Source organism: Oncorhynchus kisutch, unplaced genomic scaffold, assembly GCF_002021735.2.
Source record: "Oncorhynchus kisutch isolate 150728-3 unplaced genomic scaffold, Okis_V2 Okis07a-Okis12b_hom, whole genome shotgun sequence".
NCBI lineage: Eukaryota > Metazoa > Chordata > Actinopteri > Salmoniformes > Salmonidae > Oncorhynchus > Oncorhynchus kisutch.
The window spans coordinates 11,057,357-11,082,361 of NW_022261984.1; positions in this window are offsets into that span (position 1 = coordinate 11,057,357).

Genomic DNA, 25,005 nt, shown 5'->3' on the forward strand with positions numbered 1-25,005 from the left:
CTTCATATACAGGCCTTTACAGTATAGAAGCCTGTCTGACTCCTTCCTTCATATACAGGCCTATACAGTACAGAAGCCTGTCTGACTCCTTCCTTCATATACAGGCCTATACAGTATAGAAGCCTGTCTGACTCCTTCCTTCATATACAGGCCTATACAGTATAGAAGCCTGTCTGACTCCTTCCTTCATATACAGGCCTATACAGTATAGAAGCCTGTCTGACTCCTTCCTTCATATACAGGCCTATACAGTATAGAAGCCTGTCTCTGACTCCTTCCTTCATATACAGGCCTCTACAGTATAGAAGCCTGTCTGACTCCTTCCTTCATATACAGGCCTATACAGTATAGAAGCCTGTCTGATTCCTTCCTTCATATACAGGCCTATACAGTACAGAAGCCTGTCTGACTCCTTCCTTCATATACAGGCCTCTACAGTATAGAAGCCTGTCTGACTCCTTCCTTCATATACAGGCCTTTACAGTATAGAAGCCTGTCTGACTCCTTCCTTCATATACAGGCCTATACAGTACAGAAGCCTGTCTGACTCCTTCCTTCATATACAGGCCTATACAGTATAGAAGCCTGTCTGACTCCTTCCTTCATATACAGGCCTATACAGTATAGAAGCCTGTCTGACTCCTTCCTTCATATACAGGCCTGTACAGTATAGAAGCCTGTCTGACTCCTTCCTTCATATACAGGCCTGTACAGTATAGAAGCCTGTCTGACTCCTTCCTTCATATACAGGCCTATACAGTATAGAGGCCTGTCTGACTCCTTCCTTCATATACAGGCCTGTACAGTATAGAAGCCTGTCTGACTCCTTCCTTCATATACAGGCCTATACAGTATAGAAGCCTGTCTGACTCCTTCCTTCATATACAGGCCTATACAGTATAGAAGCCTGTCTGACTCCTTCCTTCATATACAGGCCTATACAGTATAGAAGCCTGTCTGACTCCTTCCTTCATATACAGGCCTATACAATATAGAAGCCTGTCTCTGACTCCTTCCTTCATATACAGGCCTATACAGTATAGAAGCCTGTCTCTGACTCCTTCCTTCATATACAGGCCTATACAATATAGAAGCCTGTCTCTGACTCCTTCCTTCATATACAGGCCTATATAGTATAGAAGCCTGTCTCTGACTCCTTCCTTCATATACAGGCCTATATAGTATAGAAGCCTGTCTCTGACCTCTTCCTTCATATACAGGCCTATACAGTATAGAAGCCTTGTCTCTGACTCCTTCCTTCATATACAGGCCTATACAATATAGAAGCCTGTCTCTGACTCCTTCCTTCATATACAGGCCTATATAGCATAGAAGCCTGTCTCTGACTCCTTCCTTCATATACAGGCCTATACAGTATAGAAGCCTTGTCTCTGACTCCTTCCTTCATATACAGGCCTATACAATATAGAAGCCTGTCTCTGACTCCTTCCTTCATATACAGGCCTATATAGCATAGAAGCCTGTCTCTGACTCCTTCCTTCATATACAGGCCTATACAGTATAGAAGCCTTGTCTCTGACTCCTTCCTTCATATACAGGCCTATACAGTATAGAAGCCTGTCTCTGACTCCTTCCTTCATATACAGGCCTATACAGTATAGAAGCCTGTCTCTGACTCCTACCTTCATATACAGGCCTGTACAGTATAGAAGCCTGTCTCTGACTCTTTCCTTCATCTACAAGCCTATACAGTATAGAAGCCTGTCTCTGACTCTTTCCTTCATATACAGGCCTATACAGTATAGAAGCCTGTCTTTGACTCTTTCCTTCATATACAGGCCTATACAGTACAGAAGCCTGTCTCTGACTCCTTCCTTCATATACAGGCCTATACAGCAGAGGTTCATTTCTAATAGGTCAACTGAGGACAAAGGGAATGGGGTTATGTGCACAATGCACAGTCATTCCTCTACTTTTTTGCATGTCAATGATCTGTGTAAAGAGGGTGAAGTTTCCCCTAGGTACAGATCTAGCATCAGCTGGTCCCTCCACCAATCCTAACCTCAACCATTGACGGGGACGAGACAAAACTGACCCTAAATCATCATCTATGGACAACTTCACCCAACTCCAATAAGGAGCTGCATTTGTTTGCAGAATGATGGACACACAGGTGTTCAGCCTGGACATAGTTTAATATTCAGGAAGCAGAGTTCATCACTACAGATAGTAGTATGAGATACTTCCTGTCTGTAACAGCACCAGGAGCAGCACTCTGTCCATCAAGGACAAGGTGGTAGTGATACATTTAACTAGACAACATTTTATTTACAAAAGTCAGAGAACGATCAACAAGAGTTTCCACATTTCAGATTTGATTGGACCATTTATTAAAGTATGAAGAACAACAAGGGAACCATCAAATATAAACAACCATCTTTAACTGATTAAGGTTTACGTTTCTAACAAGAACAATAATCAGTAAAGTTCACTTAAAGGTATTGTATACAATGAAAAGAGAAAGCAACAAAACAGTCATTAATATTACTATTTATTTAACTTAATTTAACTTGTCATTAACAATATTATTTCTCAAATATTACAACGTCTAGGAGATGGAAAAACAGTAAGAATAATTGTTAAAAATGTATATTACAACTAGTTTAGCATAATTAAATTGAACAAATAACAACTATAGATTATATTGTTTAACTTCTTGGTTCTATTTCTCAAGTGTCACAGCTGGAGAGAGGAAAACAGTCAGAAAATAATATTACAATTAATTTACTGGATTTCTAACATAACATTTAACAGTGGTAGATTATTTTTTTTTAAATGGTTTCTATTTCTCCAGTTTCAGACAGGCTAGGAGATGGCAGACAGGCTAGGAGACGGTAGACAGGCTAGGAGACGGCAGACAGGCTACGAGACGGCAGACAGGCTAGGAGACGGCAGACAGGCTAGGAGATGGCAGACAGGCTAGGAGACGGCAGACAGGCTAGGAGACGGCAGACAGGCTAGGAGATGGCAGACAGGCTAGGAGACGGCAGACAGGCTAGGAGATGGCAGACAGGCTAGGAGATGGCAGACAGGCTAGGAGACGGCAGACAGGCTAGGAGATGGCAGACAGGCTAGGAGACGGCAGACAGGCTAGGAGATGGCAGACAGGCTAGGAGACGGCAGACAGGCTAGGAGACGGCAGACAGGCTAGGAGATGGCAGACAGGCTAGGAGATGGCAAAAAGGCTAGGAGACGGCAGACAGGCTAGGAGACGGCAGACAGGCTACGAGACGGCAGACAGGCTAGGAGACGGCAGACAGGCTAGGAGACGGCAGACAGGCTAGGAGATGGCAGAAAAGGCTAGGAGACGGCAGACAGGCTAGGAGATGGCAGACAGGCTAGGAGACGGCAGACAGGCTAGGAGACGGCAGACAGGCTAGGAGACGGCAGACAGGCTAGGAGACGGCAGACAGGCTAGGAGACGGCAGACAGGCTAGGAGACGGCAGACAGGCTAGGAGATGGCAGACAGGCTAGGAGACGGCAGACAGGCTAGGAGATGGCAGACAGGCTAGGAGACGGCAGACAGGCTAGGAGATGGCAGACAGGCTAGGAGACGGCAGACAGGCTAGGAGACGGCAGACAGGCTAGGAGATGGCAGACAGGCTAGGAGATGGCAAAAAGGCTAGGAGACGGCAGACAGGCTACAAGACGGCAGACAGGCTAGGAGACGGCAGACAGGCTAGGAGACGGCAGACAGGCTAGGAGACGGCAGACAGGCTAGGAGACGGCAGACAGGCTAGGAGTCAGCAGACAGGCTAGGAGACGGCAGACAGGCTAGGAGATGGCAGACAGGCTAGGAGATGGCAGACAGGCTGGTAGATGGCAGACAGGCTAGGAGACGGCAGACAGGCTAGGAGACGGCAGACAGGCTAGGAGATGGCAGACAGGCTAGGAGATGGCAGACAGGCTAGGAGATGGCAGACAGGCTAGGAGACGGCAGACAGGCTAGGAGACGGCAGACAGGCTAGGAGACGGCAACATAGTCCGAAATGTTGTTGGTTTTGTTGTTATTGGAAACCCAGAAAGCCTCTTTAATTCACTAACAACTACTATTCCTCACCTATTCTATTCTCATTGGTTCCTGGTTTGTACAGATTGGATTGGTTGGGCTTAGTAATGAGGAAAATATATATCTTGCCAGTGACGCGCCACTGGGCACAAAATGGTGGAATCAGTGTTGTTTCCATGTAACTTCAACAAATAAAATCAACATGACGACGTTAAATCAAGGTGGAAAACTGATTGAGTCAACATAAAGGAGTTTCGCGAATGTTTGTCTTTTTCACACAACTTTTCGTCCAAATCAAATGGTGCAAATTCGATTTGTAAATCAAAATTAGACATTTAACTGATGTCAGTGCCCAGTGTGACATCAGCCTCAGGGTCCCCTGACACAGGGTAATTTTCCAGACCTGTGGAGGAAGAGGAGAGGCTGAACAAACCCACTGATGACAGTGATAGAGTAACAAATGGACCATCCCCACAAAAACTCCACTGGTTCTATAAAATGATAACTGACTAGGATAAGAACCAGTGGGAGGTACATGACAATCATAGACATCATGATCATTGAAATGATCCTGAAGGCCCTCAGCTTCATGTTGTTCATCCCTTCCCCCTCTCTCTCTCCTTCCCCCGGACCAGGACGTTTCAGAGCCCAGAGAACAGCCAGGCAGCAGAACAACATCACAGAAAGAGTAAGCAGGTTTAATATCCAAGTAAATATCTTCCACCATGCAGATTGGTATTTACCAAGCAGATTTACACAGCAGAACCCAAGCACCATCATCCAGACAACACCACAACACCCCACCCTGTATCTCAGGGGTTTGTACTTCAGGAAGGTTACAGGGTGGACCACCGCCAGGTAGCGCTCCACACAGATACAGCACTGGAACAGAGGACGACCAAAGAGGTTGAAACCGGTAAAGAATGTCCCAACGCTCCATAAAACGCCATTCTTTTGGATGTAAAAATGAAAAATATACATCAGATTGGACAGGCTGTAGAGGGTTTCAGACACAGCCAGGTTGAGAGAGAAGAAGTCTGAAGCCATCGTCCCTCCAGCTCCGGTCACTATCAGCCACACGACGTAGACATTGGTGGGGAGACCCAGGATGAGGTTGATAGAGATGGCAGCTGTTAACGGTACATACTGGACAGACTGGAAAGGAAGATGGTAACACTTTATAATAACATTCATTAGTAAGATATTTATAAGACATTTAAAAACAGTTTGCTTACTGATAATTATTCACACATTTCAATCCCTTATCAATGGTTTATTATCGGACGTTATTATAACGTTTTACCTGAAGGTGTTCAGAGAAGGAGGAGAGGAGAGTAGAGTTGCTGTCTACAGAGGTGTTCATGTCTTCTCAGTCGTTGGGGTCTGTGAATGTATGAGACAAAACATTCCTATTTTGACTCCTTTAATCTCTATAAGTGAATTTCTCAAACACAATATAAAGAAAAAAATGTATGTTGTGTTGTGTTCCTCAGACAACCCTGGTCTCTTCAGTGGTCAGTGTAGACTACCTGTTGTGTTCCTCAGACAACCCTGGTCTCTTCAGTGGTCAGTGTAGACTACCTGTTGTGTTCCTCACACAACCCTGGTCTCTTCAGTGTTCAGTGTAGACTACCTGTTGTGTTCCTCAGACAACCCTGGTCTCTTCAGTGGTCAGTGTAGACTACCTGTTGTGTTCCTCAGACAACCCTGGTCTCTTCAGTGGTCAGTATAGACTACCTGTTGTGTTCCTCACACAACCCTGGTCTCTTCAGTGGTCTGTGTAGACTACCTGTTGTGTTCCTCAGACAACCCTGGTCTCTTCAGTGTTCAGTGTAGACTACCTGTTGTGTTCCTCAGACAACCCTGGTCTCTTCAGTGTTCAGTGTAGACTACCTGTTGTGTTCCTCAGACAACCCTGGTCTCTTCAGTGGTCAGTGTAGACTACCTGTTGTGTTCCTCAGACAACCCTGGTCTCTTCAGTGTTCAGTGTAGACTACCTGTTGTGTTCCTCAGACAACCCTGGTCTCTTCAGTGGTCAGTGTAGACTACCTGTTGTGTTCCTCAGACAACCCTGGTCTCTTCAGTGTTCAGTGTAGACTACCTGTTGTGTTCCTCAGACAACCCTGGTCTCTTCAGTGTTCAGTGTAGACTACCTGTTGTGTTCCTCAGACAACCCTGGTCTCTTCAGTGTTCAGTGTAGACTACCTGTCGTGTTCCTCAGACAACCCTGGTCTCTTCAGTGGTCAGTGTAGACTACCTGTTGTGTTCCTCAGACAACCCTGGTCTCTTCAGTGTTCAGTGTAGACTACCTGTTGTGTTCCTCAGACAACCCTGGTCTCTTCAGTGTTCAGTGTAGACTACCTGTTGTGTTCCTCAGACAACCCTGGTCTCTTCAGTGTAGACTACCTGTTGTGTTCCTCAGACAACCCTGGTCTCTTCAGTGTTCAGTGTAGACTACCTGTTGTGTTCCTCAGACAACCCTGGTCTCTTCAGTGGTCAGTGTAGACTACCTGTTGTGTTCCTCAGACAACCCTGGTCTCTTCAGTGGTCAGTGTAGACTACCTGTTGTGTTCCTCAGACAACCCTGGTCTCTTCAGTGGTCAGTGTAGACTACCTGTTGTGTTCCTCAGACAACCCTGGTCTCTTCAGTGGTCAGTGTAGACTACCTGTTGTGTTCCTCAGACAACCCTGGTCTCTTCAGTGGTCAGTGTAGACTACCTGTTGTGTTCCTCAGACAACCCTGGTCTCTTCAGTGTTCAGTGTAGACTACCTGTTGTGTTCCTCAGACAACCCTGGTCTCTTCAGTGGTCAGTGTAGACTACCTGTTGTGTTCCTCAGACAACCCTGGTCTCTTCAGTGGTCAGTGTAGACTACCTGTTGTGTTCCTCAGACAACCCTGGTCTCTTCAGTGTTCAGTGTAGACTACCTGTTGTGTTCCTCAGACAACCCTGGTCTCTTCAGTGGTCAGTATAGACTACCTGTTGTGTTCCTCAGACAACCCTGGTCTCTTCAGTGTTCAGTGTAGACTACCTGTTGTGTTCCTCAGACAACCCTGGTCTCTTCAGTGTTCAGTGTAGACTACCTGTTGTGTTCCTCAGACAACCCTGGTCTCTTCAGTGTTCAGTGTAGACTACCTGTTGTGTTCCTCAGACAACCCTGGTCTCTTCAGTGGTTCTAAAGCTCTGCCTCTGACCCAGCCTTCACACAGGTGTGAGTTTCCTCCCCACCTTTCTGAAGGACAACACAACACAAATCTAGGTCCTCCCCCAACGCACAATCTCATTGGATGGCATTGAGTTGGCTGTGTTGTCAACCATCATTTTGTCTGGTTTGAATCTCCCCTAAAGCTCGGCCCTGCCTTTACACAGGTGTGTGTTACTTAATGGAGAAATGTATTCAGCCAGAACCAGATATGCAAACGTAGGAGCCGAAGGCCAGATCCAAACCAAACATGCACACAACACATGTTGTGTAGCAGGGGTTATATTAGGTTAATCTGCGGAGTGGAATATGATTGGGTGTGATAGGGGAAGAGGCGTGATGAATGCTGTTCATCATTTTTCAATTGGTTTATGTATCTGTTGTTGTGTTGAAAATTGAAACCGTGCTGGACAACGCAAAGCAAATCTAAACCCCACCCCCTCAGCACTTGCCCTCATTGGACAGTTTTTACGCATCATTTAGTCTTGTTTGAATGTGCTCTAAAGCTCGGCCCTACCTTCACACAGGTGTGTGTTACGTCATGGAGAAACCTATTGGGTCAGTTTGCCCCAAGGGGCCGATCAGACTCAGGAAATGTCTTTTTTACACGTTTTGATTATAGACCTTCTCAGTACTTGTTATTCAGATGTACCATATACAGGTGAGTAACCAGGTTTGAGGGTATGTCTACCTTGCACACACTGAATAAATGTCAGTACATTCTCAGAAAACACAGCCACTGGGTGGAATAGCAATTTGATCAGGGAGTTTTTCTTTAACTTCTTATGGCTGGGGGCAGTATTGAGTAGATTGGATGAATAAGGTGTCCAGAGAAGAAAAAAAATCTGAAAATCACATTGTAGGATTTCTAATGAATTTATTTGCAAATTATGGTGGAAATTATAACAACATTTTATCTCAATACTTTGTTATATACCCTTTGTTGGCAAAGACAGAGGTCAAACATCAAATCATGTCTGTGAGTATAACAGCACTTAGCAGGCGAAACCCTGAGGACAAACCATTTGAGGTCACTCTCTTTTCAATGAGCTTTCATTGGGAATCCAGATTTCTAAGGTACCTTCATGCAGTTCCTATCATTTCCACTGGATGTCAACAGTCTTTAGAAATTGGCTGAGGTTATTCCTTTGTGTAATGAAGATGTACGGCCATCTTGAACGAGGTTCACTTGAAGTCTACTGTTAGATAGAGGCGCTTGACAAGAAAGCATGCTACAGTTTGTTTTCTTCCTGTATTGAACACAGATCATCCTGTCTTCAATTTTATAGATTCTTTACATAAAAAAATACCTAAAGTTGTATTACAAAAGTAGTTTGAAATGTTTTGGCAAAGTTTACAAATAACTTTTGAGATATTTTGTAGTCACGTTGCGCAAGTTGGAACAGGTGTTTTTCTGGATCAAACACGACAAATAAATGTACATTTTCGATATATAGCGACGGTATTAATCGAACAAAAGGACCATTTGTGATGTTTATGGGACATATTGGACTGCCAACAAAAGAAGCTCATCAAAGGTAAGTCATGAAATATATTGTTATTTCTGCGTTTTGTGTCGCGCCTGCAGGGTTGAAATGTGGGTTCTCTCTTTGTTCACGGAGGTGCTATCCTCAGATAATAGCATCGTTTGCTTTCGCCGAAAAGCCTTTTTGAAATCTGACACGTTGGCTGGATTCACAACAAGTATAGCTTTAATTTACTATCTTGTATGTGTGATTTAAAAAAATTAGGCCTGAATATGAAGGAAAGAGTCAGACAGGCTCCATAAAGTGCATTCGGAAAGTGTTCGTACCCCTTGACATTTCACATCTTTTGTTATGTTACAGCCTTATTCTAAATTTGATTAAATGAATTTTTTCCCCCTCATCAATCTACACACAATATCCCATAATTACATTTGTGCAAACGTATTACTAATAAAAAAGTGATATATCACATTTGCATAGGTTTTCAGACCCTTTACTCTTTACTCTACTGCTTTGTTGAAGCACCTTTGGCAGTGATTACAGCCTTGAGTTTTCTTGGTTAGAAGCTACAGGCTCGGCACACCTGTATTTGGGGAGTTTCTCAAATTCTTCTCTGCAGATCCTCTGAAGCTATGTCAGGTTGGATGGGGAGCGTTGCAGTACAGTTATTTCCAGTTCTCTCCAGAGATGTTCGATCTGGTTCAAGTCCGAGCTCTGGCTGTGCATCTCAAGGACATTCAGATACTTGTCCTGAAGCCACTCCTGAGTTGTCTTGGCCGTGTGCTTAGGGTCGTTGACCTGATCCGTGAGAGGCTGGCACTGCTAACTGTAAAATTAAGCTTTGGTTCAATTGTCAAGATTTCAACACGCAACTCACATACGAGAACAAAAGGATGTGTTTGGCTCAAGCTATACTCACCCGGAAAAAAAGTTACGTTTCCAGCATAACAGGGCAGTTTCTCAGCCCTGTGGAGGTAGATGAGGGGCTGGTACAGAACAGTTTCTCAGCACTGTGGAGGTAGATGAGAGGCTGGTACAGAACAGTTTCTCAGCCCTGTGGAAGTAGATGAGGGGCAGGTACAGAACAGTTTATCAGCCCTGTGGAGGTAGATGAGGGGCTGGTACAGAACAGTTTCTCAGCCCTGTGGAGGTAGGTGAGGGGCTGGTACAGAACAGTTTCTCAGCCCTGTGGAGGTAGGTGAGGGGCTGGTACAGAACAGTTTCTCAGCCCTGTGGAGGTAGATGAGGGGCAGTTACAGAATAGTTTCTCAGCCCTGTGGAGGTAGATGAGGGGCAGGTACAGAACAGTTTCTCAGCCCTGTGGAGGTAGATGAGGGGCAGGTACAGAACAGTTTCTCAGCCCTGTGGAGGTAGATGAGGGGCTGGTACAGAACAGTTTCTCAGCCCTGTGGAGGTAGATGAGGGGCTGGTACAGAACAGTTTCTCAGCCCTGTGGAGGTAGATGAGGGGCTGGTACAGAACAGTTTCCCAGCCCTGTGGAGGTAGATGAGGGGCTGGTACAGAACAGTTTCTCAGCCATGTGGAGGTAGATAAGGGGCTGGTACAGAACAGTTTCTCAGCGCTGTGGAGGTAGGTGAGGGGCTGGTACAGAACAGTTTCTCAGCCCTGTGGAGGTAGATGAGGGGCTGGTACAGAACAGTTTGTCAGCCCTGTGAAGGTAGATGAGGGGCTGGTGCAGAACAGTTTCTCAGCCCTGTGGAGGTAGATTAGGGGCTGGTACAGAACAGTTTCTCAGCCCTGTGGAGGTAGATGAGGGGCTGGTAAAGAACAGTTTCTCAGCCCATTGGAGGTAGGTGAGGGGCTGGTACAGAACAGTTTCTCAGCCCTGTGGAGGTAGATGAGGGGCTGGCACAGAACAGTTTCTCAGCCCTGTGGAGGTAGGTGAGGGGCTGGTATAGAACAGTTTCTCAGCCCTGTGGAGGTAGATGAGGGGCTGGTACAGAACAGTTTCTCAGCCCTGTGGAGAAACTGCCCTGTATCAGGGAGTCCTGAGGAAGAGGCAGCCCTGTGGAGAAACTGCCCTGTATCAGGGAGTCCTGAGGAAGAGGCAGCCCGCCTCAACACTACTTTACATATACATATATCTTTGAAGGTATTTGTCCACAAATTCTCATTGAAACTCTACATTCCTTCTAGGAGCAATATCAAAAACATACTGCACATGTTCAGACTGGGTGTGTGGAGCTTATCTTCCCCCTTCACCCCCAACCCCCACTCCACAGACTAACCTAACCCCAACCCCCACTCCACAGACTAACCTAACCCCAACCCCCACTCCACAGACTAACCTAACCCCTGCCCCCACTCCACAGACTAACCTAACCCCTGCCCCCACTCCACAGACTAACCTAACCCCTGCCCCCACTCCACAGACCAACCTAACCCCAACCCCCACTCCACAGACTAACCTAACCCAAACCCCCACTCCACAGACTAACCTAACCCCAACCCCCACTCCACAGACTAACCTAACCCCTGCAAGGGAACAGGTGTTGTGGTCGTGTTTGGTTTGAAACCTTGTCTTCACCTCCTACGTTTGCATCTCTGGTTCTGGCTGAATACATTTGTCCATTATGTTGCACACACCTGTCAGAGGGCCGAGCTTTAGACTCACATTCAAACCAGACAAAATGATGCCTGACAACGCAGACAACTCAATGCTATCCAATGAGATTATGTGTTGGGGGAGGACCTAGATGTGTGTTGAGTTGTCTGTCAGAAAAGGTGGGGAGGAAACACACACCTGTGTGAAGGCTGGGTCAGAGGCAGAGCTTTAGACCCACTGAAGAGACCAGGGTTGGCTGAGGAACACAATAGGCAGTCTACACTGAACACTGAAGAGACCAGGATTGTCTGAGGAACACGACAGGTAGTCTACACTGAACACTGAAGAGACCAGGGTTGGCTGAGGAACACAACAGGTAGTCTACACTGAACACTGAAGAGACCAGGGTTGTCTGAGGAACACAACAGGTAGTCTACACTGAGCACTTAAGAGGATCGGGACACTTCCAATACAGGTCAGATTTTTTGTGATTACATTTTTTAAATTTAAATTGTTTTATTTAGTTGGGCTTACAGGACTATATTTAGCTTCATACAATTAATATACTCAGCTCTTAACAGGTTTGATTAGTTTACCTTTCTGTGGCATAATACTGAGAGAGTTTATGCTCCTAAAAACATACTGCATTGGCTAAGTATCACCTGTTCATGCTGCACCAACGTTTCTGCCTCATGGACTTCAGACTGAAACGTTCAACGTTGGTACAACATAAGCAAGAGATACATTGAAAACACAGTGTGTTTCCTTGTGTTTTTATCTTTAAACTACTAGACACCTGAAACGATTGTGAATATTTTCTAGACACCTGAAATGTAGTTCTGATTGTACATTTTATAGTTCAATACAAAATGTGGTTCAGGGATTCCATGGAATTCTATCGGCTAATGTTTTTGTGAACATGATCATGAGTGACAATGAGTCGACATGATAGGACAAACAGATCTGGGACCAGACTAGGGTTTTACTACATCACAAAACAAATGACACTGAAATCAGAACTGAAGAATATGAGTATATATAAATATATAAAGTATATGAGAAACAGTTTTACCTCTCTGAAGACCACTCCCTTATTCAACAGGTGTGGGGAACTTGCTCATCAACGCCTCCACTCTGCCAAGAGATGAACGTTTCCATAGGAAATGACTCACATCTCCCTCCAGCACTTTCTGTTAACTCTACCAGCTCATGGGCCCTGACCCTTTATTTCATCACCACCATGCACAGCATCAACCTCATCCTGGGTCTCCCCACCAATGTCTACGTCCTGTGGCTGATAGTGACCGGAGTGGGAGGGACAATGACCTCAGAGTTCTTTGCTCTCAACCTGACCGTGTGTGAAATCCTCTACTGTCTGTCTGCTGTCTTGAATTACCTGAACGATTATCTTTTTAATGATACTCTAGGAGTTGGTGTGGCGTTTTTCATGGGATTCATTTCTATTGGTCGTCCTCTGTTCCAGTGCTGTATCTGTGTGGAGCGCTACCTGGCGGTGGTCCACCCTGTAACCTTCCTGAAGTACAAACCCCTGAGATACAGGGTGGGGTGTTGTGGTGTTGTCTGGCTGATGGTTCTTGGGTTCTCCATGTTAATTGCGTTGATATCAACCGTGCTGTCAAACATGGTCATATTTTTTTTGATAAACCTTTCACTCTGGTTTTCCATTCAATTGTTCTGTTGTCTGGCTGTTCTCTGGGCTCTGAAACGTCCCGGTCCGGGGGAAGGAGAGAGAGAGGGGGAAGGGATGAACAACATGAAGCTGAGGGCCTTCAGGATCATTTCAGTGATCATGGTGTCTATGATTGTAAGTTACCTCCCACTGGTTTTTCTCCTAGTCAGTTATCATTTTATAGAACCAGTGGAGTATTCTTTTGGATTGTCCATTTGTTCCTCCATTGCAATCATCTCTGGGTTTGTTCAGCCCCTCCTCTTCCTCCACAGGTCTGGGAAACTGCCCTTTGTCAGGGGAACCTGAGGAAAAGGCCCCAATGGGAAAAGAGGTCAGTTCAATGTCTAATTGACATTTGATTGACTTGTCAACTAACTTGAATTCAAAGTAAAAAATTTAATAACTAAAGGATTTAGGTTCAAATATGGCTGACAAAAATACAAACATTCCCAAATTTGCGTTACGTTGATTCAGTTTTCAATGTTGATTCGGTTTTCAACGTTGATTCAGTTTTCAACGTTGATTCCGTTTTCAACGTTGATTCAGTTTTCAGCATTGATTCAGTTTTCAATGTCATCACATGTATTTTATTTGTTGAAATTACTTGGGAAAAATGTTGATTACACCAGTTCGTTCCCAGTGGGTTGGCATTGGTCTTCCCACACGGCTTAACTGAACCGAGCCAAGCTGCACTGCACTTACACATTCCCCATCGTTTCTGGGAATGTACTGGAAAGGAAAATATCTGAGCACATTATAGTTCAGGTCGCCTCGATAGTGTACAAAGTGTATATCACTAAGTCCTGATTACAACTAAGACAAGCCATTGAATTAACAACGAACCAATCAAATCAAATCAAAATCAAATGTATTTATATAGCCCTTCGTACATCAGCTGATATCTCAAAGTGCTGTACAGAAACCCAGCCTAAAACCCCAAACAGCAAGCAATGCAGGTGTAGAAGCACGGTGGCTAGGAAAAACTCCCTAGAAAGGCCAATACCTAGGAAGAAACCTAGAGAGGAACCAGGCTATGTGGGGTTGCCAGTCCTCTTCTGGCTGTGCCGGGTGGAGATTATAACAGAACATGGCCAAGATGTTCAAATGTTCATAAATGACCAGCATGGTCGAATAATAATAAGGCAGAACAGTTGAAACTGGAGCAGCAGCACAGTCAGGTGGAAGTTGAAACTGGAGCAGCAGCATGGCCAGGTGGACTGGGACAGCAAGGAGTCATCATGTCAGGTAGTCCTGGGGCATGGTCCTAGGGCTCAGGTCAGTTGAAACTGGAACAGCAGCATGGCCAGGTGGACTGGGGACAGCAAGAAGTCATCATGTCAGGTAGTCCTGGGGCATGGTCCTAGGGCTCAGGTCCTCCGAGAGAGAGAAAGAAAGAGAGAAGGAGAGAATTAGAGAACGCACACTTAGATTCACACAGGACACCGAATAGGACAGGAGAAGTACTCCAGATATAACAAACTGACCCCAGCCCCCCGACACATAAACTACTGCAGCATAAATACTGATGAGAATAGAACAGGACAGGAGCAGAATAGAAGTTGTGTGGGAAATAAAGGGGCAGTTTGGGATTTAAACAACAACAAAGGGGCCACCCCACCACTTTTTGTGTTTGAATTTATAAGGTGGTGATTTGAGTCCATGTGACACTTGACAAATAGAAACAAAAACTTAAAAGTTAAAAATCTACAATTGTTAAATTAAGTAAAATGTATTGTAAATATGAACCTCTTGTCTGTTTTTTATGTGACTATTTTACTTTCTCCTAGCCATTTGGTAAATTGTTCATTGTTAAGTTAAATGAATTGTAGATAGACCGTTCAGACGGTTGTTCTGACTGTCTTGCCTTCTCCTAGCTGTTTTGACACTTGAGAAATAGATTTTGTTTAATAATATTTTTTAAATTATTATTAAATTAAGTTAAATTCATTGTAAATATGAATTTTAGAATGTTGTTCTCACTATTGTGTGGTCTCCTAGCCAGTGGGACATTTGAGAAGTAGTAACAATACCTATTTTAAGTAATGTACTATAATATTGTTAATTGTTAAGTACAATTCATTGTAATTTCTTTCTGACTAATGCCTGTGTCTCTTTTGAATCTCTAGTTACTGTAAATTGGAATTGACCCCAACCCTGCTGGTTGTGTTACCTACCTTAGTTCAATGCACTGACACAAGCGTCAACTTAATGATTAAAAACATACATTTATAATATAGTACTGACATCATACAAATAATGCATCTAGATATCCTTCCCACCAGGGGGAGCCCCCCACGCCAACCCCCCCACCCTCCCTGTCCTACCTGGACTAGTTCCAATGGCACCCTATTCCCTATATAGTGCACTATAAGGCCCATTGGGATATCTGGTCAAGAAATAGTGCAGTACATGTATATAGGGAATAAGGTACCATTTCAGATATACCCAGTCTCTATGACAGGAAAATGTAAAGGGAAGTGGAGCATGTGAAAACAGATATTTTATTTCAGAATTGGTTCAAGTTAGGGTTAAATTTAGGGTTAAAGTTAGGGTTAAAATTAGGGTTAAATTTAGGGTTAAAGTTAGGTTTAAATTAGGGTTAAACTAGGGTTAAAGTTAGGGTTTGGGTTAAGTTAGGGTTAAGTTAGGGTTAAATTAGGGTTAAAGTTAGGGTTAGGGTTAAGTTACGGTTAGGGTTAAATTAGGGTTAAAGTTAGGGTTTGGGTTAAGTTAGGGTTAAGTTAGGGTTAAATTAGGGTTAAAGTTAGGGTTAGGGTTAAGTTAGGGTTAGGGTTAAATTAGGGTTAAAGTTAGGGTTAGGGTTAAGTTAGGGTTAGGGTTGAATTAGGGTTAAAGTTAGGGTTAAGTTAGGGTTAAGTTAGGGTTAAGTTAGGGTTAAATTAGGGTTAAAGTTAGGGTTAAGTTAGGGTTAAAGTTAGGGTTAAGTTAGGGTTAAAGTTAGGGTTAGGGTTAAAGTTAGGGTTAGGGTTAAATTAGGGTTAAATTAGGGTTAGGGTTAGGGTTAGGGTTAAGTTAGGGTTAAAGTTAGGGTTAAAGTTAGGGTTAAAGTTAGGGTTAGGGTTAGGGTTAGGGTTAGGGTTAGGGTTAAGTTAGGGTTAAAGTTAGGGTTAGGGTTAGGGTTAGGGTTAAGTTAGAGTTAGGGTTAGGGTTAGGGTTAGGGTTAGGGTTAGGGTTAGGGTTAGGGTTAAGTTAGGGTTAGGGTTAGGGTTAAGTTAGGGTTAGGGTTAGGGTTAAGTTAGGGTTAGGGTTAGGGTTAAGGTTAGGGTTAAGTTAGGGTTAGGGTTAGGGTTAGGGTTAAGTTAGGGTTAGGGTTAAGTTAGGGTTAGGGTTAGGGTTAGGGTTAGGGTTAGGGTTAGGGTTAGGGTTAAGTTAGGGTTTGGGTTAGGGTTAGGGTTAGGGTTAAGTTAGAGTTAGGGTTAGGGTTAGGGTTAGGGTTAAGTTAGGGTTTGGGTTAGGGTTAGGGTTAGGGTTAGGGTTAGGGTTAGGGTTAAGTTAGGGTTAGGGTTAGGGTTAGGGTTAGGGTTAGGGTTAGGGTTAGGGTTAGGGTTAAGTTCTTGGTTATAGTTAGTATTAAATCTAATGTCTATGGGTCAGTTGAGAGGGTTAGGGTTAGGGTTAGGGTTAGGGTTAGGGTTAGGGTTAGGGTTAGGGTTAGGGTTAGGGTTAGGGTTAGGGTTAGGGTTAGGGTTAGGGTTAGGGTTAGGGTTAAGTTCTTGGTTATAGTTAGTATTAAATCTAATGTCTATGGGTCAGTTGAGACGTTCTTTACATTCAGCATCAAATACAGTATTATTTCTAACAAAGATATCCACATATATTTTAGGATGTTTTGTATCTTTGGAAATAACCAGAATTCATGTAAACATAACACTTTTGAAAACTTACGGTAGCTTGTCCCAAAAAAGTGGTCTCTTTGCACAATTTACCCTGGGTGTGGGCTACATTGAGCATAGGAACAGGGCAAGTTGAGCTGCCTTGGGGTAAGTTGGTGACAGTGTCCTGTGACAGTGGGTGATAGTGTCCTGTGATAGTGGGTGATAGTGTCCTGTGACAGTGGGTGATAGTGTCCTGTGACAGTGGGTGACAGTGTCCTGTGATAGTGGGTGACAGTGTCCTGTGACAGTGGGTGATAGTGTCCTGTGACCGTGGGTGATAGTGTCCTGTGACAGTGGGTGATAGTGTCCTGTGACAGTGGGTGATAGTGTGCTGTGACAGTGGGTGATATAGTGTCCTGTGACAGTGTCCTGTGACAGTGGGTGACAGTGTCCTGTGACAGTGGGTGACAGTGTCCTGTGTCCGTGGGTGGCGGTGTCCTGTGACAGTGGGTGATGGTGTCCTGTGACAGTGGGTGATGGTGTCCTGTGACAGTGGGTGACGGTGTCCTGTGACAGTGGGTGACGGTGTCCTGTGACAGTGGGTGATAGTGTCCTGTGACAGTGGGTGACAGTATCCTGTGACAGTGGGTGACAGTGTCCTGTGACAGTGGGTGATAGTGTCCTGTGATAGTGGGTGATAGTGTTCTGTGACAGTGGGTGATGGTGTCCTGTGACAGTGGGTGATGGTGTCCTGTGACAGTGGGTGACAGTGTCCAGTGACAGTGCGTGAGAGTGTCCTGTGACAGTGGGTGACAGTGTCCTGTGACAGTGGGTGACAGTGTCCTGTGACAGTGGGTGACAGTGTCCTGTCACAGTGGGTGATAGTGTCCTGTGACAGTGGGTGACAGTGTCCTGTGACAGTGGGTGACAGTGTCCTGTGACAGTGGGCGACAGTGTCCTGTGACAGTGGGCGACAGTGTCCTGTGACAGTGAGCGACAGTGTCCTGTGACAGTGAGCGACAGTGTCCTGTGACAGTGAGCGACAGTGTCCTGTGACAGTGGGCGACAGTGCCCGTAGGTCAACGTTTAAGTCATAGAATTGGGGGGATGTGGTATATTGTATATCTTAGACGTCATGCCTTCATTCAGATACAGATCTCTCTGTATCTCTCTGTTCAATATCACCTACCTCTCCATGTCTTGACCAGTTGGCATAAGCTGCCATATGGAATGGTTTTAGGTTGGTCGTACCATGGATCATTTAGCTGTTTTAGATTTGGAATTTTAGGACCCCCTTTTAGGTGTAACATTTTTGAATTTGGACTTGAATAATCCATTCCTGAACGTCAACAAAAAAATTAAACGTCCCCAAAAATAAATCATAAAGGAATTAAGGTTTTGAAGTGTTTGTCTTATATATAAGACACAGGGGACTGCTGAGGGGAGGACGGCTCGTAATAATGTCCGGAACGGAGCACATGGACCGGCATCAAACACCTGGAGACCCTGTCCACTGATCCGCTCCAGTCATTACCACCCTGTGTTTGATGTGTTTGATACCAGTCCACTGATCCGCTCCAGTCATTACCACCCTGTGTTTGATGTGTTTGATACCAGTCCACTGATTCCACTCCAGTCATTACCACCCTGTGTTTGATGTGTTTGATACCAGTCCACTGATCCGCTCCAGTCATTACCACAGACCCTGTGTTTGATGTGTTTGATACCAGTCCACTGATTCCCCTCCAGTCATTACCACCCTGTGTTTGATGTGTTTGATACCAGTCCACTGATCCGCTCCAGTCATTACCACAGACCCTGTGTTTGATGTGTTTGATACCAGTCCACTGATTCCCCTCCAGTCATTACCACAGACCCTGTGTTTGATGTGTTTGATACCAGTCCACTGATTCCACTCCAGTCATTACCACCCTGTGTTTGATACCAGTCCACTGATCTGCTCCAGTCATTACCACAGACCCTGTGTTTGATGTGTTTGATACCAGTCCACTGATCTGCTCCAGTCATTACCACAGACCCTGTGTTTGATGTGTTTGATACCAGTCCACTGATCTGCTCCAGTCATTACCACAGACCCTGTGTTTGATGTGTTTGATACCAGTCCACTGATTCCACTCCAGTCATTACCACAGACCCTGTGTTTGATGTGTTTGATACCAGTCCACTGATTCCCCTCCAGTCATTACCACAGACCCTGTGTTTGATGTGTTTGATACCAGTCCACTGATTCCACTCCAGTCATTACCACAGACCCTGTGTTTGATGTGTTTGATACCGCTCCACTGATTCCACTCCAGTCATTACCACAGACCCTGTGTTTGATACCGTTCCACTGATTCCACTCCAGTCATTACCACAGACCCTGTGTTTGATGTGTTTGATACCAGTCCACTGATTCCCCTCCAGTCATTACCACAGACCCTGTGTTTGATGTGTTTGATACCAGTCCACTGATTCCACTCCAGTCATTACCACAGACCCTGTGTTTGATGTGTTTGATACCAGTCCACTGATTCCACTCCAGTCATTACCACAGGCCCGTCCTCCCCTATTAAGGTGCCACCAACTTCCTGTGGTCTAGGAGATATTAAAAAGCTCAGGAAGTATATATATATAGAGATTATTTAATTCATATGTAACCCTTTTTGGGGGGTTAGACACAAAACTACCTTCATACTGTACTTTCATTCATTTAAAATAAACTGGTACCAGATGACCTTCAGACAAGTCCCGTGACACTGCTGAGGGCCGTAGAGCAAAATGGAGAATGCCTTTGTGTTCGTGAGAGTCTCCCCTTTCATAAGGGTCAGAGTAGTTTCTAGGTCAAATCGTTCGGACGTTACAGACGTTTTCATGAGAAGACCGATTTTTTTGTGTGTGGGGGGGGGTGGTCTCATTGGTCTGACAAACACCTCTCTAGCTTTGTCACCTTCCACCGCAAATCCAGAAGTGCGACACTGGCGGATGTGATGGATTGAGACGCATCCGATGGAAAAACAGATATCTCTTAAACTGATGGATTTTGATGGAGATGTATTTTTTGATGTAACTTAGATCCATCGACTCTAGAGGGTTATGCTCCCAGCCTCAGGAACAGCCTGCTAGAGAACCTGAGGGGGGACCAAGAGGCATGGAGAGACATCCTTTAGGTTACTATGCTCCCAGCCTCAGGAACAGCCTGCTAGAGAACCTGAGGGGGGACCAAGAGGCATGGAGAGACATCCTTTAGGTTACTATGCTCCCAGCCTCAGGAACAGCCTGCTAGAGAACCTGAGGGGGACCAAGAGGCATGGAGAGAACCTGAGGGGGGACCAAGAGGCATGGAGAGACATCCTTTAGGTTACTATGCTCCCAGCCTCAGGAACAGCCTGCTAGAGAACCTGAGGGGGACCAAGAGGCATGGAGAGAACCTGAGGGGGGACCAAGAGGCATGGAGAGACATCCTTTAGGTTACTATGCTCCCAGCCTCAGGAACAGCCTGCTAGAGAACCTGAGGGGGGACCAAGAGGCATGGAGAGACAGCCTTTAGGTTACTATGCCCCCAGGCTCAGGAACAGCCTGCTAGAGAACCTGAGGGGGGACCAAGAGGCATGGAGAGACATCCTTTAGGTTACTATGCTCCCAGCCTCAGGAACAGCCTGCTAGAGAACCTGAGGGGGGACCAAGAGGCATGGAGAGACATCCTTTAGGTTACTATGCTCCCAGCCTCAGGAACAGCCTGCTAGAGAACCTGAGGGGGGACCAAGAGGCATGGAGAGACATCCTTTAGGTTACTATGCTCCCAGGCTCAGGAACAGCCTGCTAGAGAACCTGAGGGGGGACCAAGAGGCATGGAGAGACATCCTTTAGGTTACTATGCTCCCAGCCTCTGGAACAGCCTGCTAGAGAACCTGAGGGGGACCAAGAGGCATGGAGAGAACCTGAGGTGAACCAAGAGGCATAGAGAGACATCCTTTAGGTTACTATGCTCCCAGCCTCAGGAACAGCCTGCTAGAGAACCTGAGGGGGACCAAGAGGCATGGAGAGAACCTGAGGTGAACCAAGAGGCATAGAGAGACATCCTTTAGGTTACTATGCTCCCAGCCTCAGGAACAGCCTGCTAGAGAACCTGAGGGGGGACCAAGAGGCATGGAGAGACATCCTTTAGGTTACTATGCTCCCAGGCTCAGGAACAGCCTGCTAGAGAACCTGAGGGGGGACCAAGAGGCATGGAGAGACATCCTTTAGGTTACTATGCTCCCAGGCTCAGGAACAGCCTGCTAGAGAACCTGAGGGGGACCAAGAGGCATGGAGAGAACCTGAGGTGAACCAAGAGGCATAGAGAGACATCCTTTAGGTTACTATGCTCCCAGCCCCAGGAACAGCCTGCTAGAGAACCTGAGGGGGACCAAGAGGCATGGAGAGAACCTGAGGTGAACCAAGAGGCATAGAGAGACATCCTTTAGGTTACTATGCTCCCAGCCTCAGGAACAGCCTGCTAGAGAACCTGAGGGGGACCAAGAGGCATGGAGAGAACCTGAGGTGAACCAAGAGGCATAGAGAGACATCCTTTAGGTTACTATGCTCCCAGCCTCTGGAACAGCCTGCTAGAGAACCTGAGGGGGACCAAGAGGCATGGAGAGAACCTGAGGTGAACCAAGAGGCATAGAGAGACATCCTTTAGGTTACTATGCTCCCAGCCTCAGGAACAGCCTGCTAGAGAACCTGAGGGGGACCAAGAGGCATAGAGAGACATCCTTTAGGTTACTATGCTCCCAGCCTCAGGAACAGCCTGCTAGAGAACCTGAGGGGGACCAAGAGGCATGGAGAGAACCTGAGGTGAACCAAGAGGCATAGAGAGACATCCTTTAGGTTACTATGCTCCCAGCCTCAGGAACAGCCTGCTAGAGAACCTGAGGGGAACCAAGAGGCATGGAGAGAACCTGAGGTGAACCAAGAGGCATGGAGAGAACCTGAGGGGGACCAAGAGGCATGGAGAGAACCTGAGGGGGGACCAAGAGGCATGGAGAGACAGCCTTTAGGTTACTATGCTCCCAGCCTCAGGGACAGCCTGCTAGAGAACCTGAGGGGGACCAAGAGGCATGGAGAGAACCTGAGGTGAACCAAGAGGCATAGAGAGACATCCTTTAGGTTACTATGCTCCCAGCCTCAGGATCAGCCTGCTAGAGAACCTGAGGGGGACCAAGAGGCATGGAGAGACAGTCTTTAGGTTACTATGCCCCCAGCCTCAGGGACAGCCTGCTAGAGAACCTGAGGGGGACCAAGAGGCATGGAGAGAACCTGAGGTGAACCAAGAGGCATAGAGAGACATCCTTTAGGTTACTATGCCCCCAGCCTCAGGGACAGCCTGCTAGAGAACCTGAGGGGGACCAAGAGGCATAGAGAGAACCTGAGGTGAACCAAGAGGCATGGAGAGAACCTGAGGGGGACCAAGAGGCATAGAGAGAACCTGAGAGGGGCTGAAACGGTGGACATATTTAAAAGAGATCTTAAAACATCTATTTAGCTTTGTTTTCCTTCTGGTGCCTTTTTAGTCATTTCATTTTTATTGTTATTATTTTGTGTTTTTATCCTCTTATGTTTGTTGTGTGGTAAATATTTCTTATTAGTGTTTTTCTTCTTGTGAAGCACAATTGCGTTGCATTCCATGTCTGAAATGTGTAGAATAAATAAAGCTTGATTTGACGATTTGATTTGATGATTTGATGATTTGGTTTGATTTGATTTGATTTGATTTGATCATTTGATTTAATTTGATGATTTGATTTGATCTGATTTGATCATTTGATTAGATGATTAGATGATTTGATCTGATTTGATCATTTGATTAGATGATTAGATGATTTGATTTGATGATTGATTTGATGATTGATTTGATAATTTGATTTGATGATTTGATGATTTGATTTGATTTGATGATTTGATCTGTACCCTGCTGTTGCTTGAATGGACTTTTTCTCTTCTCTCACTTCCTTGGCTGCTCTCTCAATAACCTCAAGGGGGGGCTAGACCCCTGCTTGTTTTATAGTTGTAAACACGGGGCCTGATCATATCTGCTCTGTAACAATAAAAACGCTCTAGATTTCACATCTATGACGCGTTGCAAAAATACTATCCATATTTTGCAATAAACGGACAAAATGCAATTGTCATTTGTACAGTCTATGGTGGCCATTGGTTCAACTTACCCCAAGGCAAACATGTTGACCATTTTAGCCCACACGGCTACAAAGATGCAGTTTCATCCCAGGTTTAGGACCTCATATTATAGCTTATAGAGACCCTGATGTATAGAACAATATTAAAGCTGGCTACTTTGGTTTAGATACAAGCGTCATGAAACCTACAGGACATTACATTCATTTGACTTGGTGAAAATCCGTTTTTTGGGGGGGGACCTAACTTCCTTACCACTTTATCCATGTCATATCTTCCTTCACGGTCTACATGAAATGATGACCTCTTCTTAAATATTTGGTCCTAGGAAACAAGGGAGGCTCAACTAACCCTTTGGTTCAACGTACCCCCACTACCCAATCTACTTACACGCCATTTGAAACTCGACGCACGTACGCAGGATCACCATGTTTTGTAGCTAATTGTGTTCTTGCCTAAAGGGTATCAGATCAAATGTTATTCGTCATATGCTTCATAAACAAACAGCTGTAGAGTAAAGGGAAATACTTCATTACGGGCCCGTTCCAACAATGCACAGAGAAACTTCTCTTCAAATGATAGAAAGATAACAACACAATGAGTAACGATCCTGGATGGCAGGGAGGTTGATCCCGGTGATGTAGTGGGCCGTACGCTTTACTCGTTGTAGCGCCTTGCAGTCAGATGCCAAGCAGTCCCCAAACCAGGCGGTGATGTAGTGGGCCGAATGCTTTACTCCTTGTAGCGCCTTGCAGTCAGATGCCAAGCAGTCCCCATACCAGGCGGTGATGTAGTAGGCCGAATGCTTTACTCGTTGTAGCGCCTTGCAGTCAGATGCCAAGCAGTCCCCATACCAGGCGGTGATGTAGTGGGCCGTACGCTTTACTCGTTGTAGCGCCTTGCAGTCAGATGCCAAGCAGTCCCCATACCAGGCGGTGATGTAGTAGGCCGAATGCTTTACTCGTTGTAGCGCCTTGCAGTCAGATGCCAAGCAGTCCCCATACCAGGCGGTGATGTAGTAGGCCGAATGCTTTACTCGTTGTAGCGCCTTGCAGTCAGATGCCAAGCAGTCCCCCTACCAGGCGGTGATGTAGTAGGCCGAATGCTTTACTCGTTGTAGTGCCTTGCAGTCAGATGCCAAGCAGTCCCCATACCAGGCGGTGATGTAGTAGGCCGAATGCTTTACTCGTTGTAGCGCCTTGCAGTCAGATGCCAAGCAGTCCCCATACCAGGCGGTGATGTAGTGGGCCGTACGCTTTACTCCTTGTAGCGTCTTGCAGTCAGATGCCAAGCAGTTCCCCTACCAGGCGGTGATGCAGCTGGTCAAGATGCTCTCAGTGGTGCAGCTGTATAATGTTATGAGGATCTGAGGGCCCAAATCTATTCAGCCTCCTGAGGGGGGAAATGTGACTTCATGGCAACGGTCAGTTTTAGATTTGGGGAAGTCGGTCTGTCAATGGGATTCTGGTCTGCAATGGCGTAGCGCAGTTTTATAGCTAAGCTCATGCTATTCTACGAGGTTTGACATGAGGCTGAAGAAAATGTTGCTGTTTTAGAGCTAATATCCTGCTCTTCTACACAGTTTGACATGAGCCTGAGGAAAACGTTGCTGTTTTAGAGCTAATATCCTCTCTATACATTCTCTCCATCATTGTTAGACAGGGCTTTTCATATCCGGTCTGGAAAAGGGACTCCTCACTGAAACGGCTTGTTCATTGATATGGATTTGGCATCTTTCAAAACAGTTGGTACAACTGATATTCCTGGATCCCATTTCTTTAGATAACTGCAATTTGCGTAGTTTTGTATCTTCATACTCGAGCCACTTCCCATCACGCCCCACTAAACAGTTATATGGACTGGCACCACAGGAGGCCCTTCTAAACAGTTATATGGACTGGCACCACAGGAGGCTCCTCTAAACAGTTATATGGAGTGGCACCACAGGAGGCCCTTCTAAACAGTTATATGGACTGGCACCACAGGAGGCCCTTCTAAACAGTTATATGGACTGGCA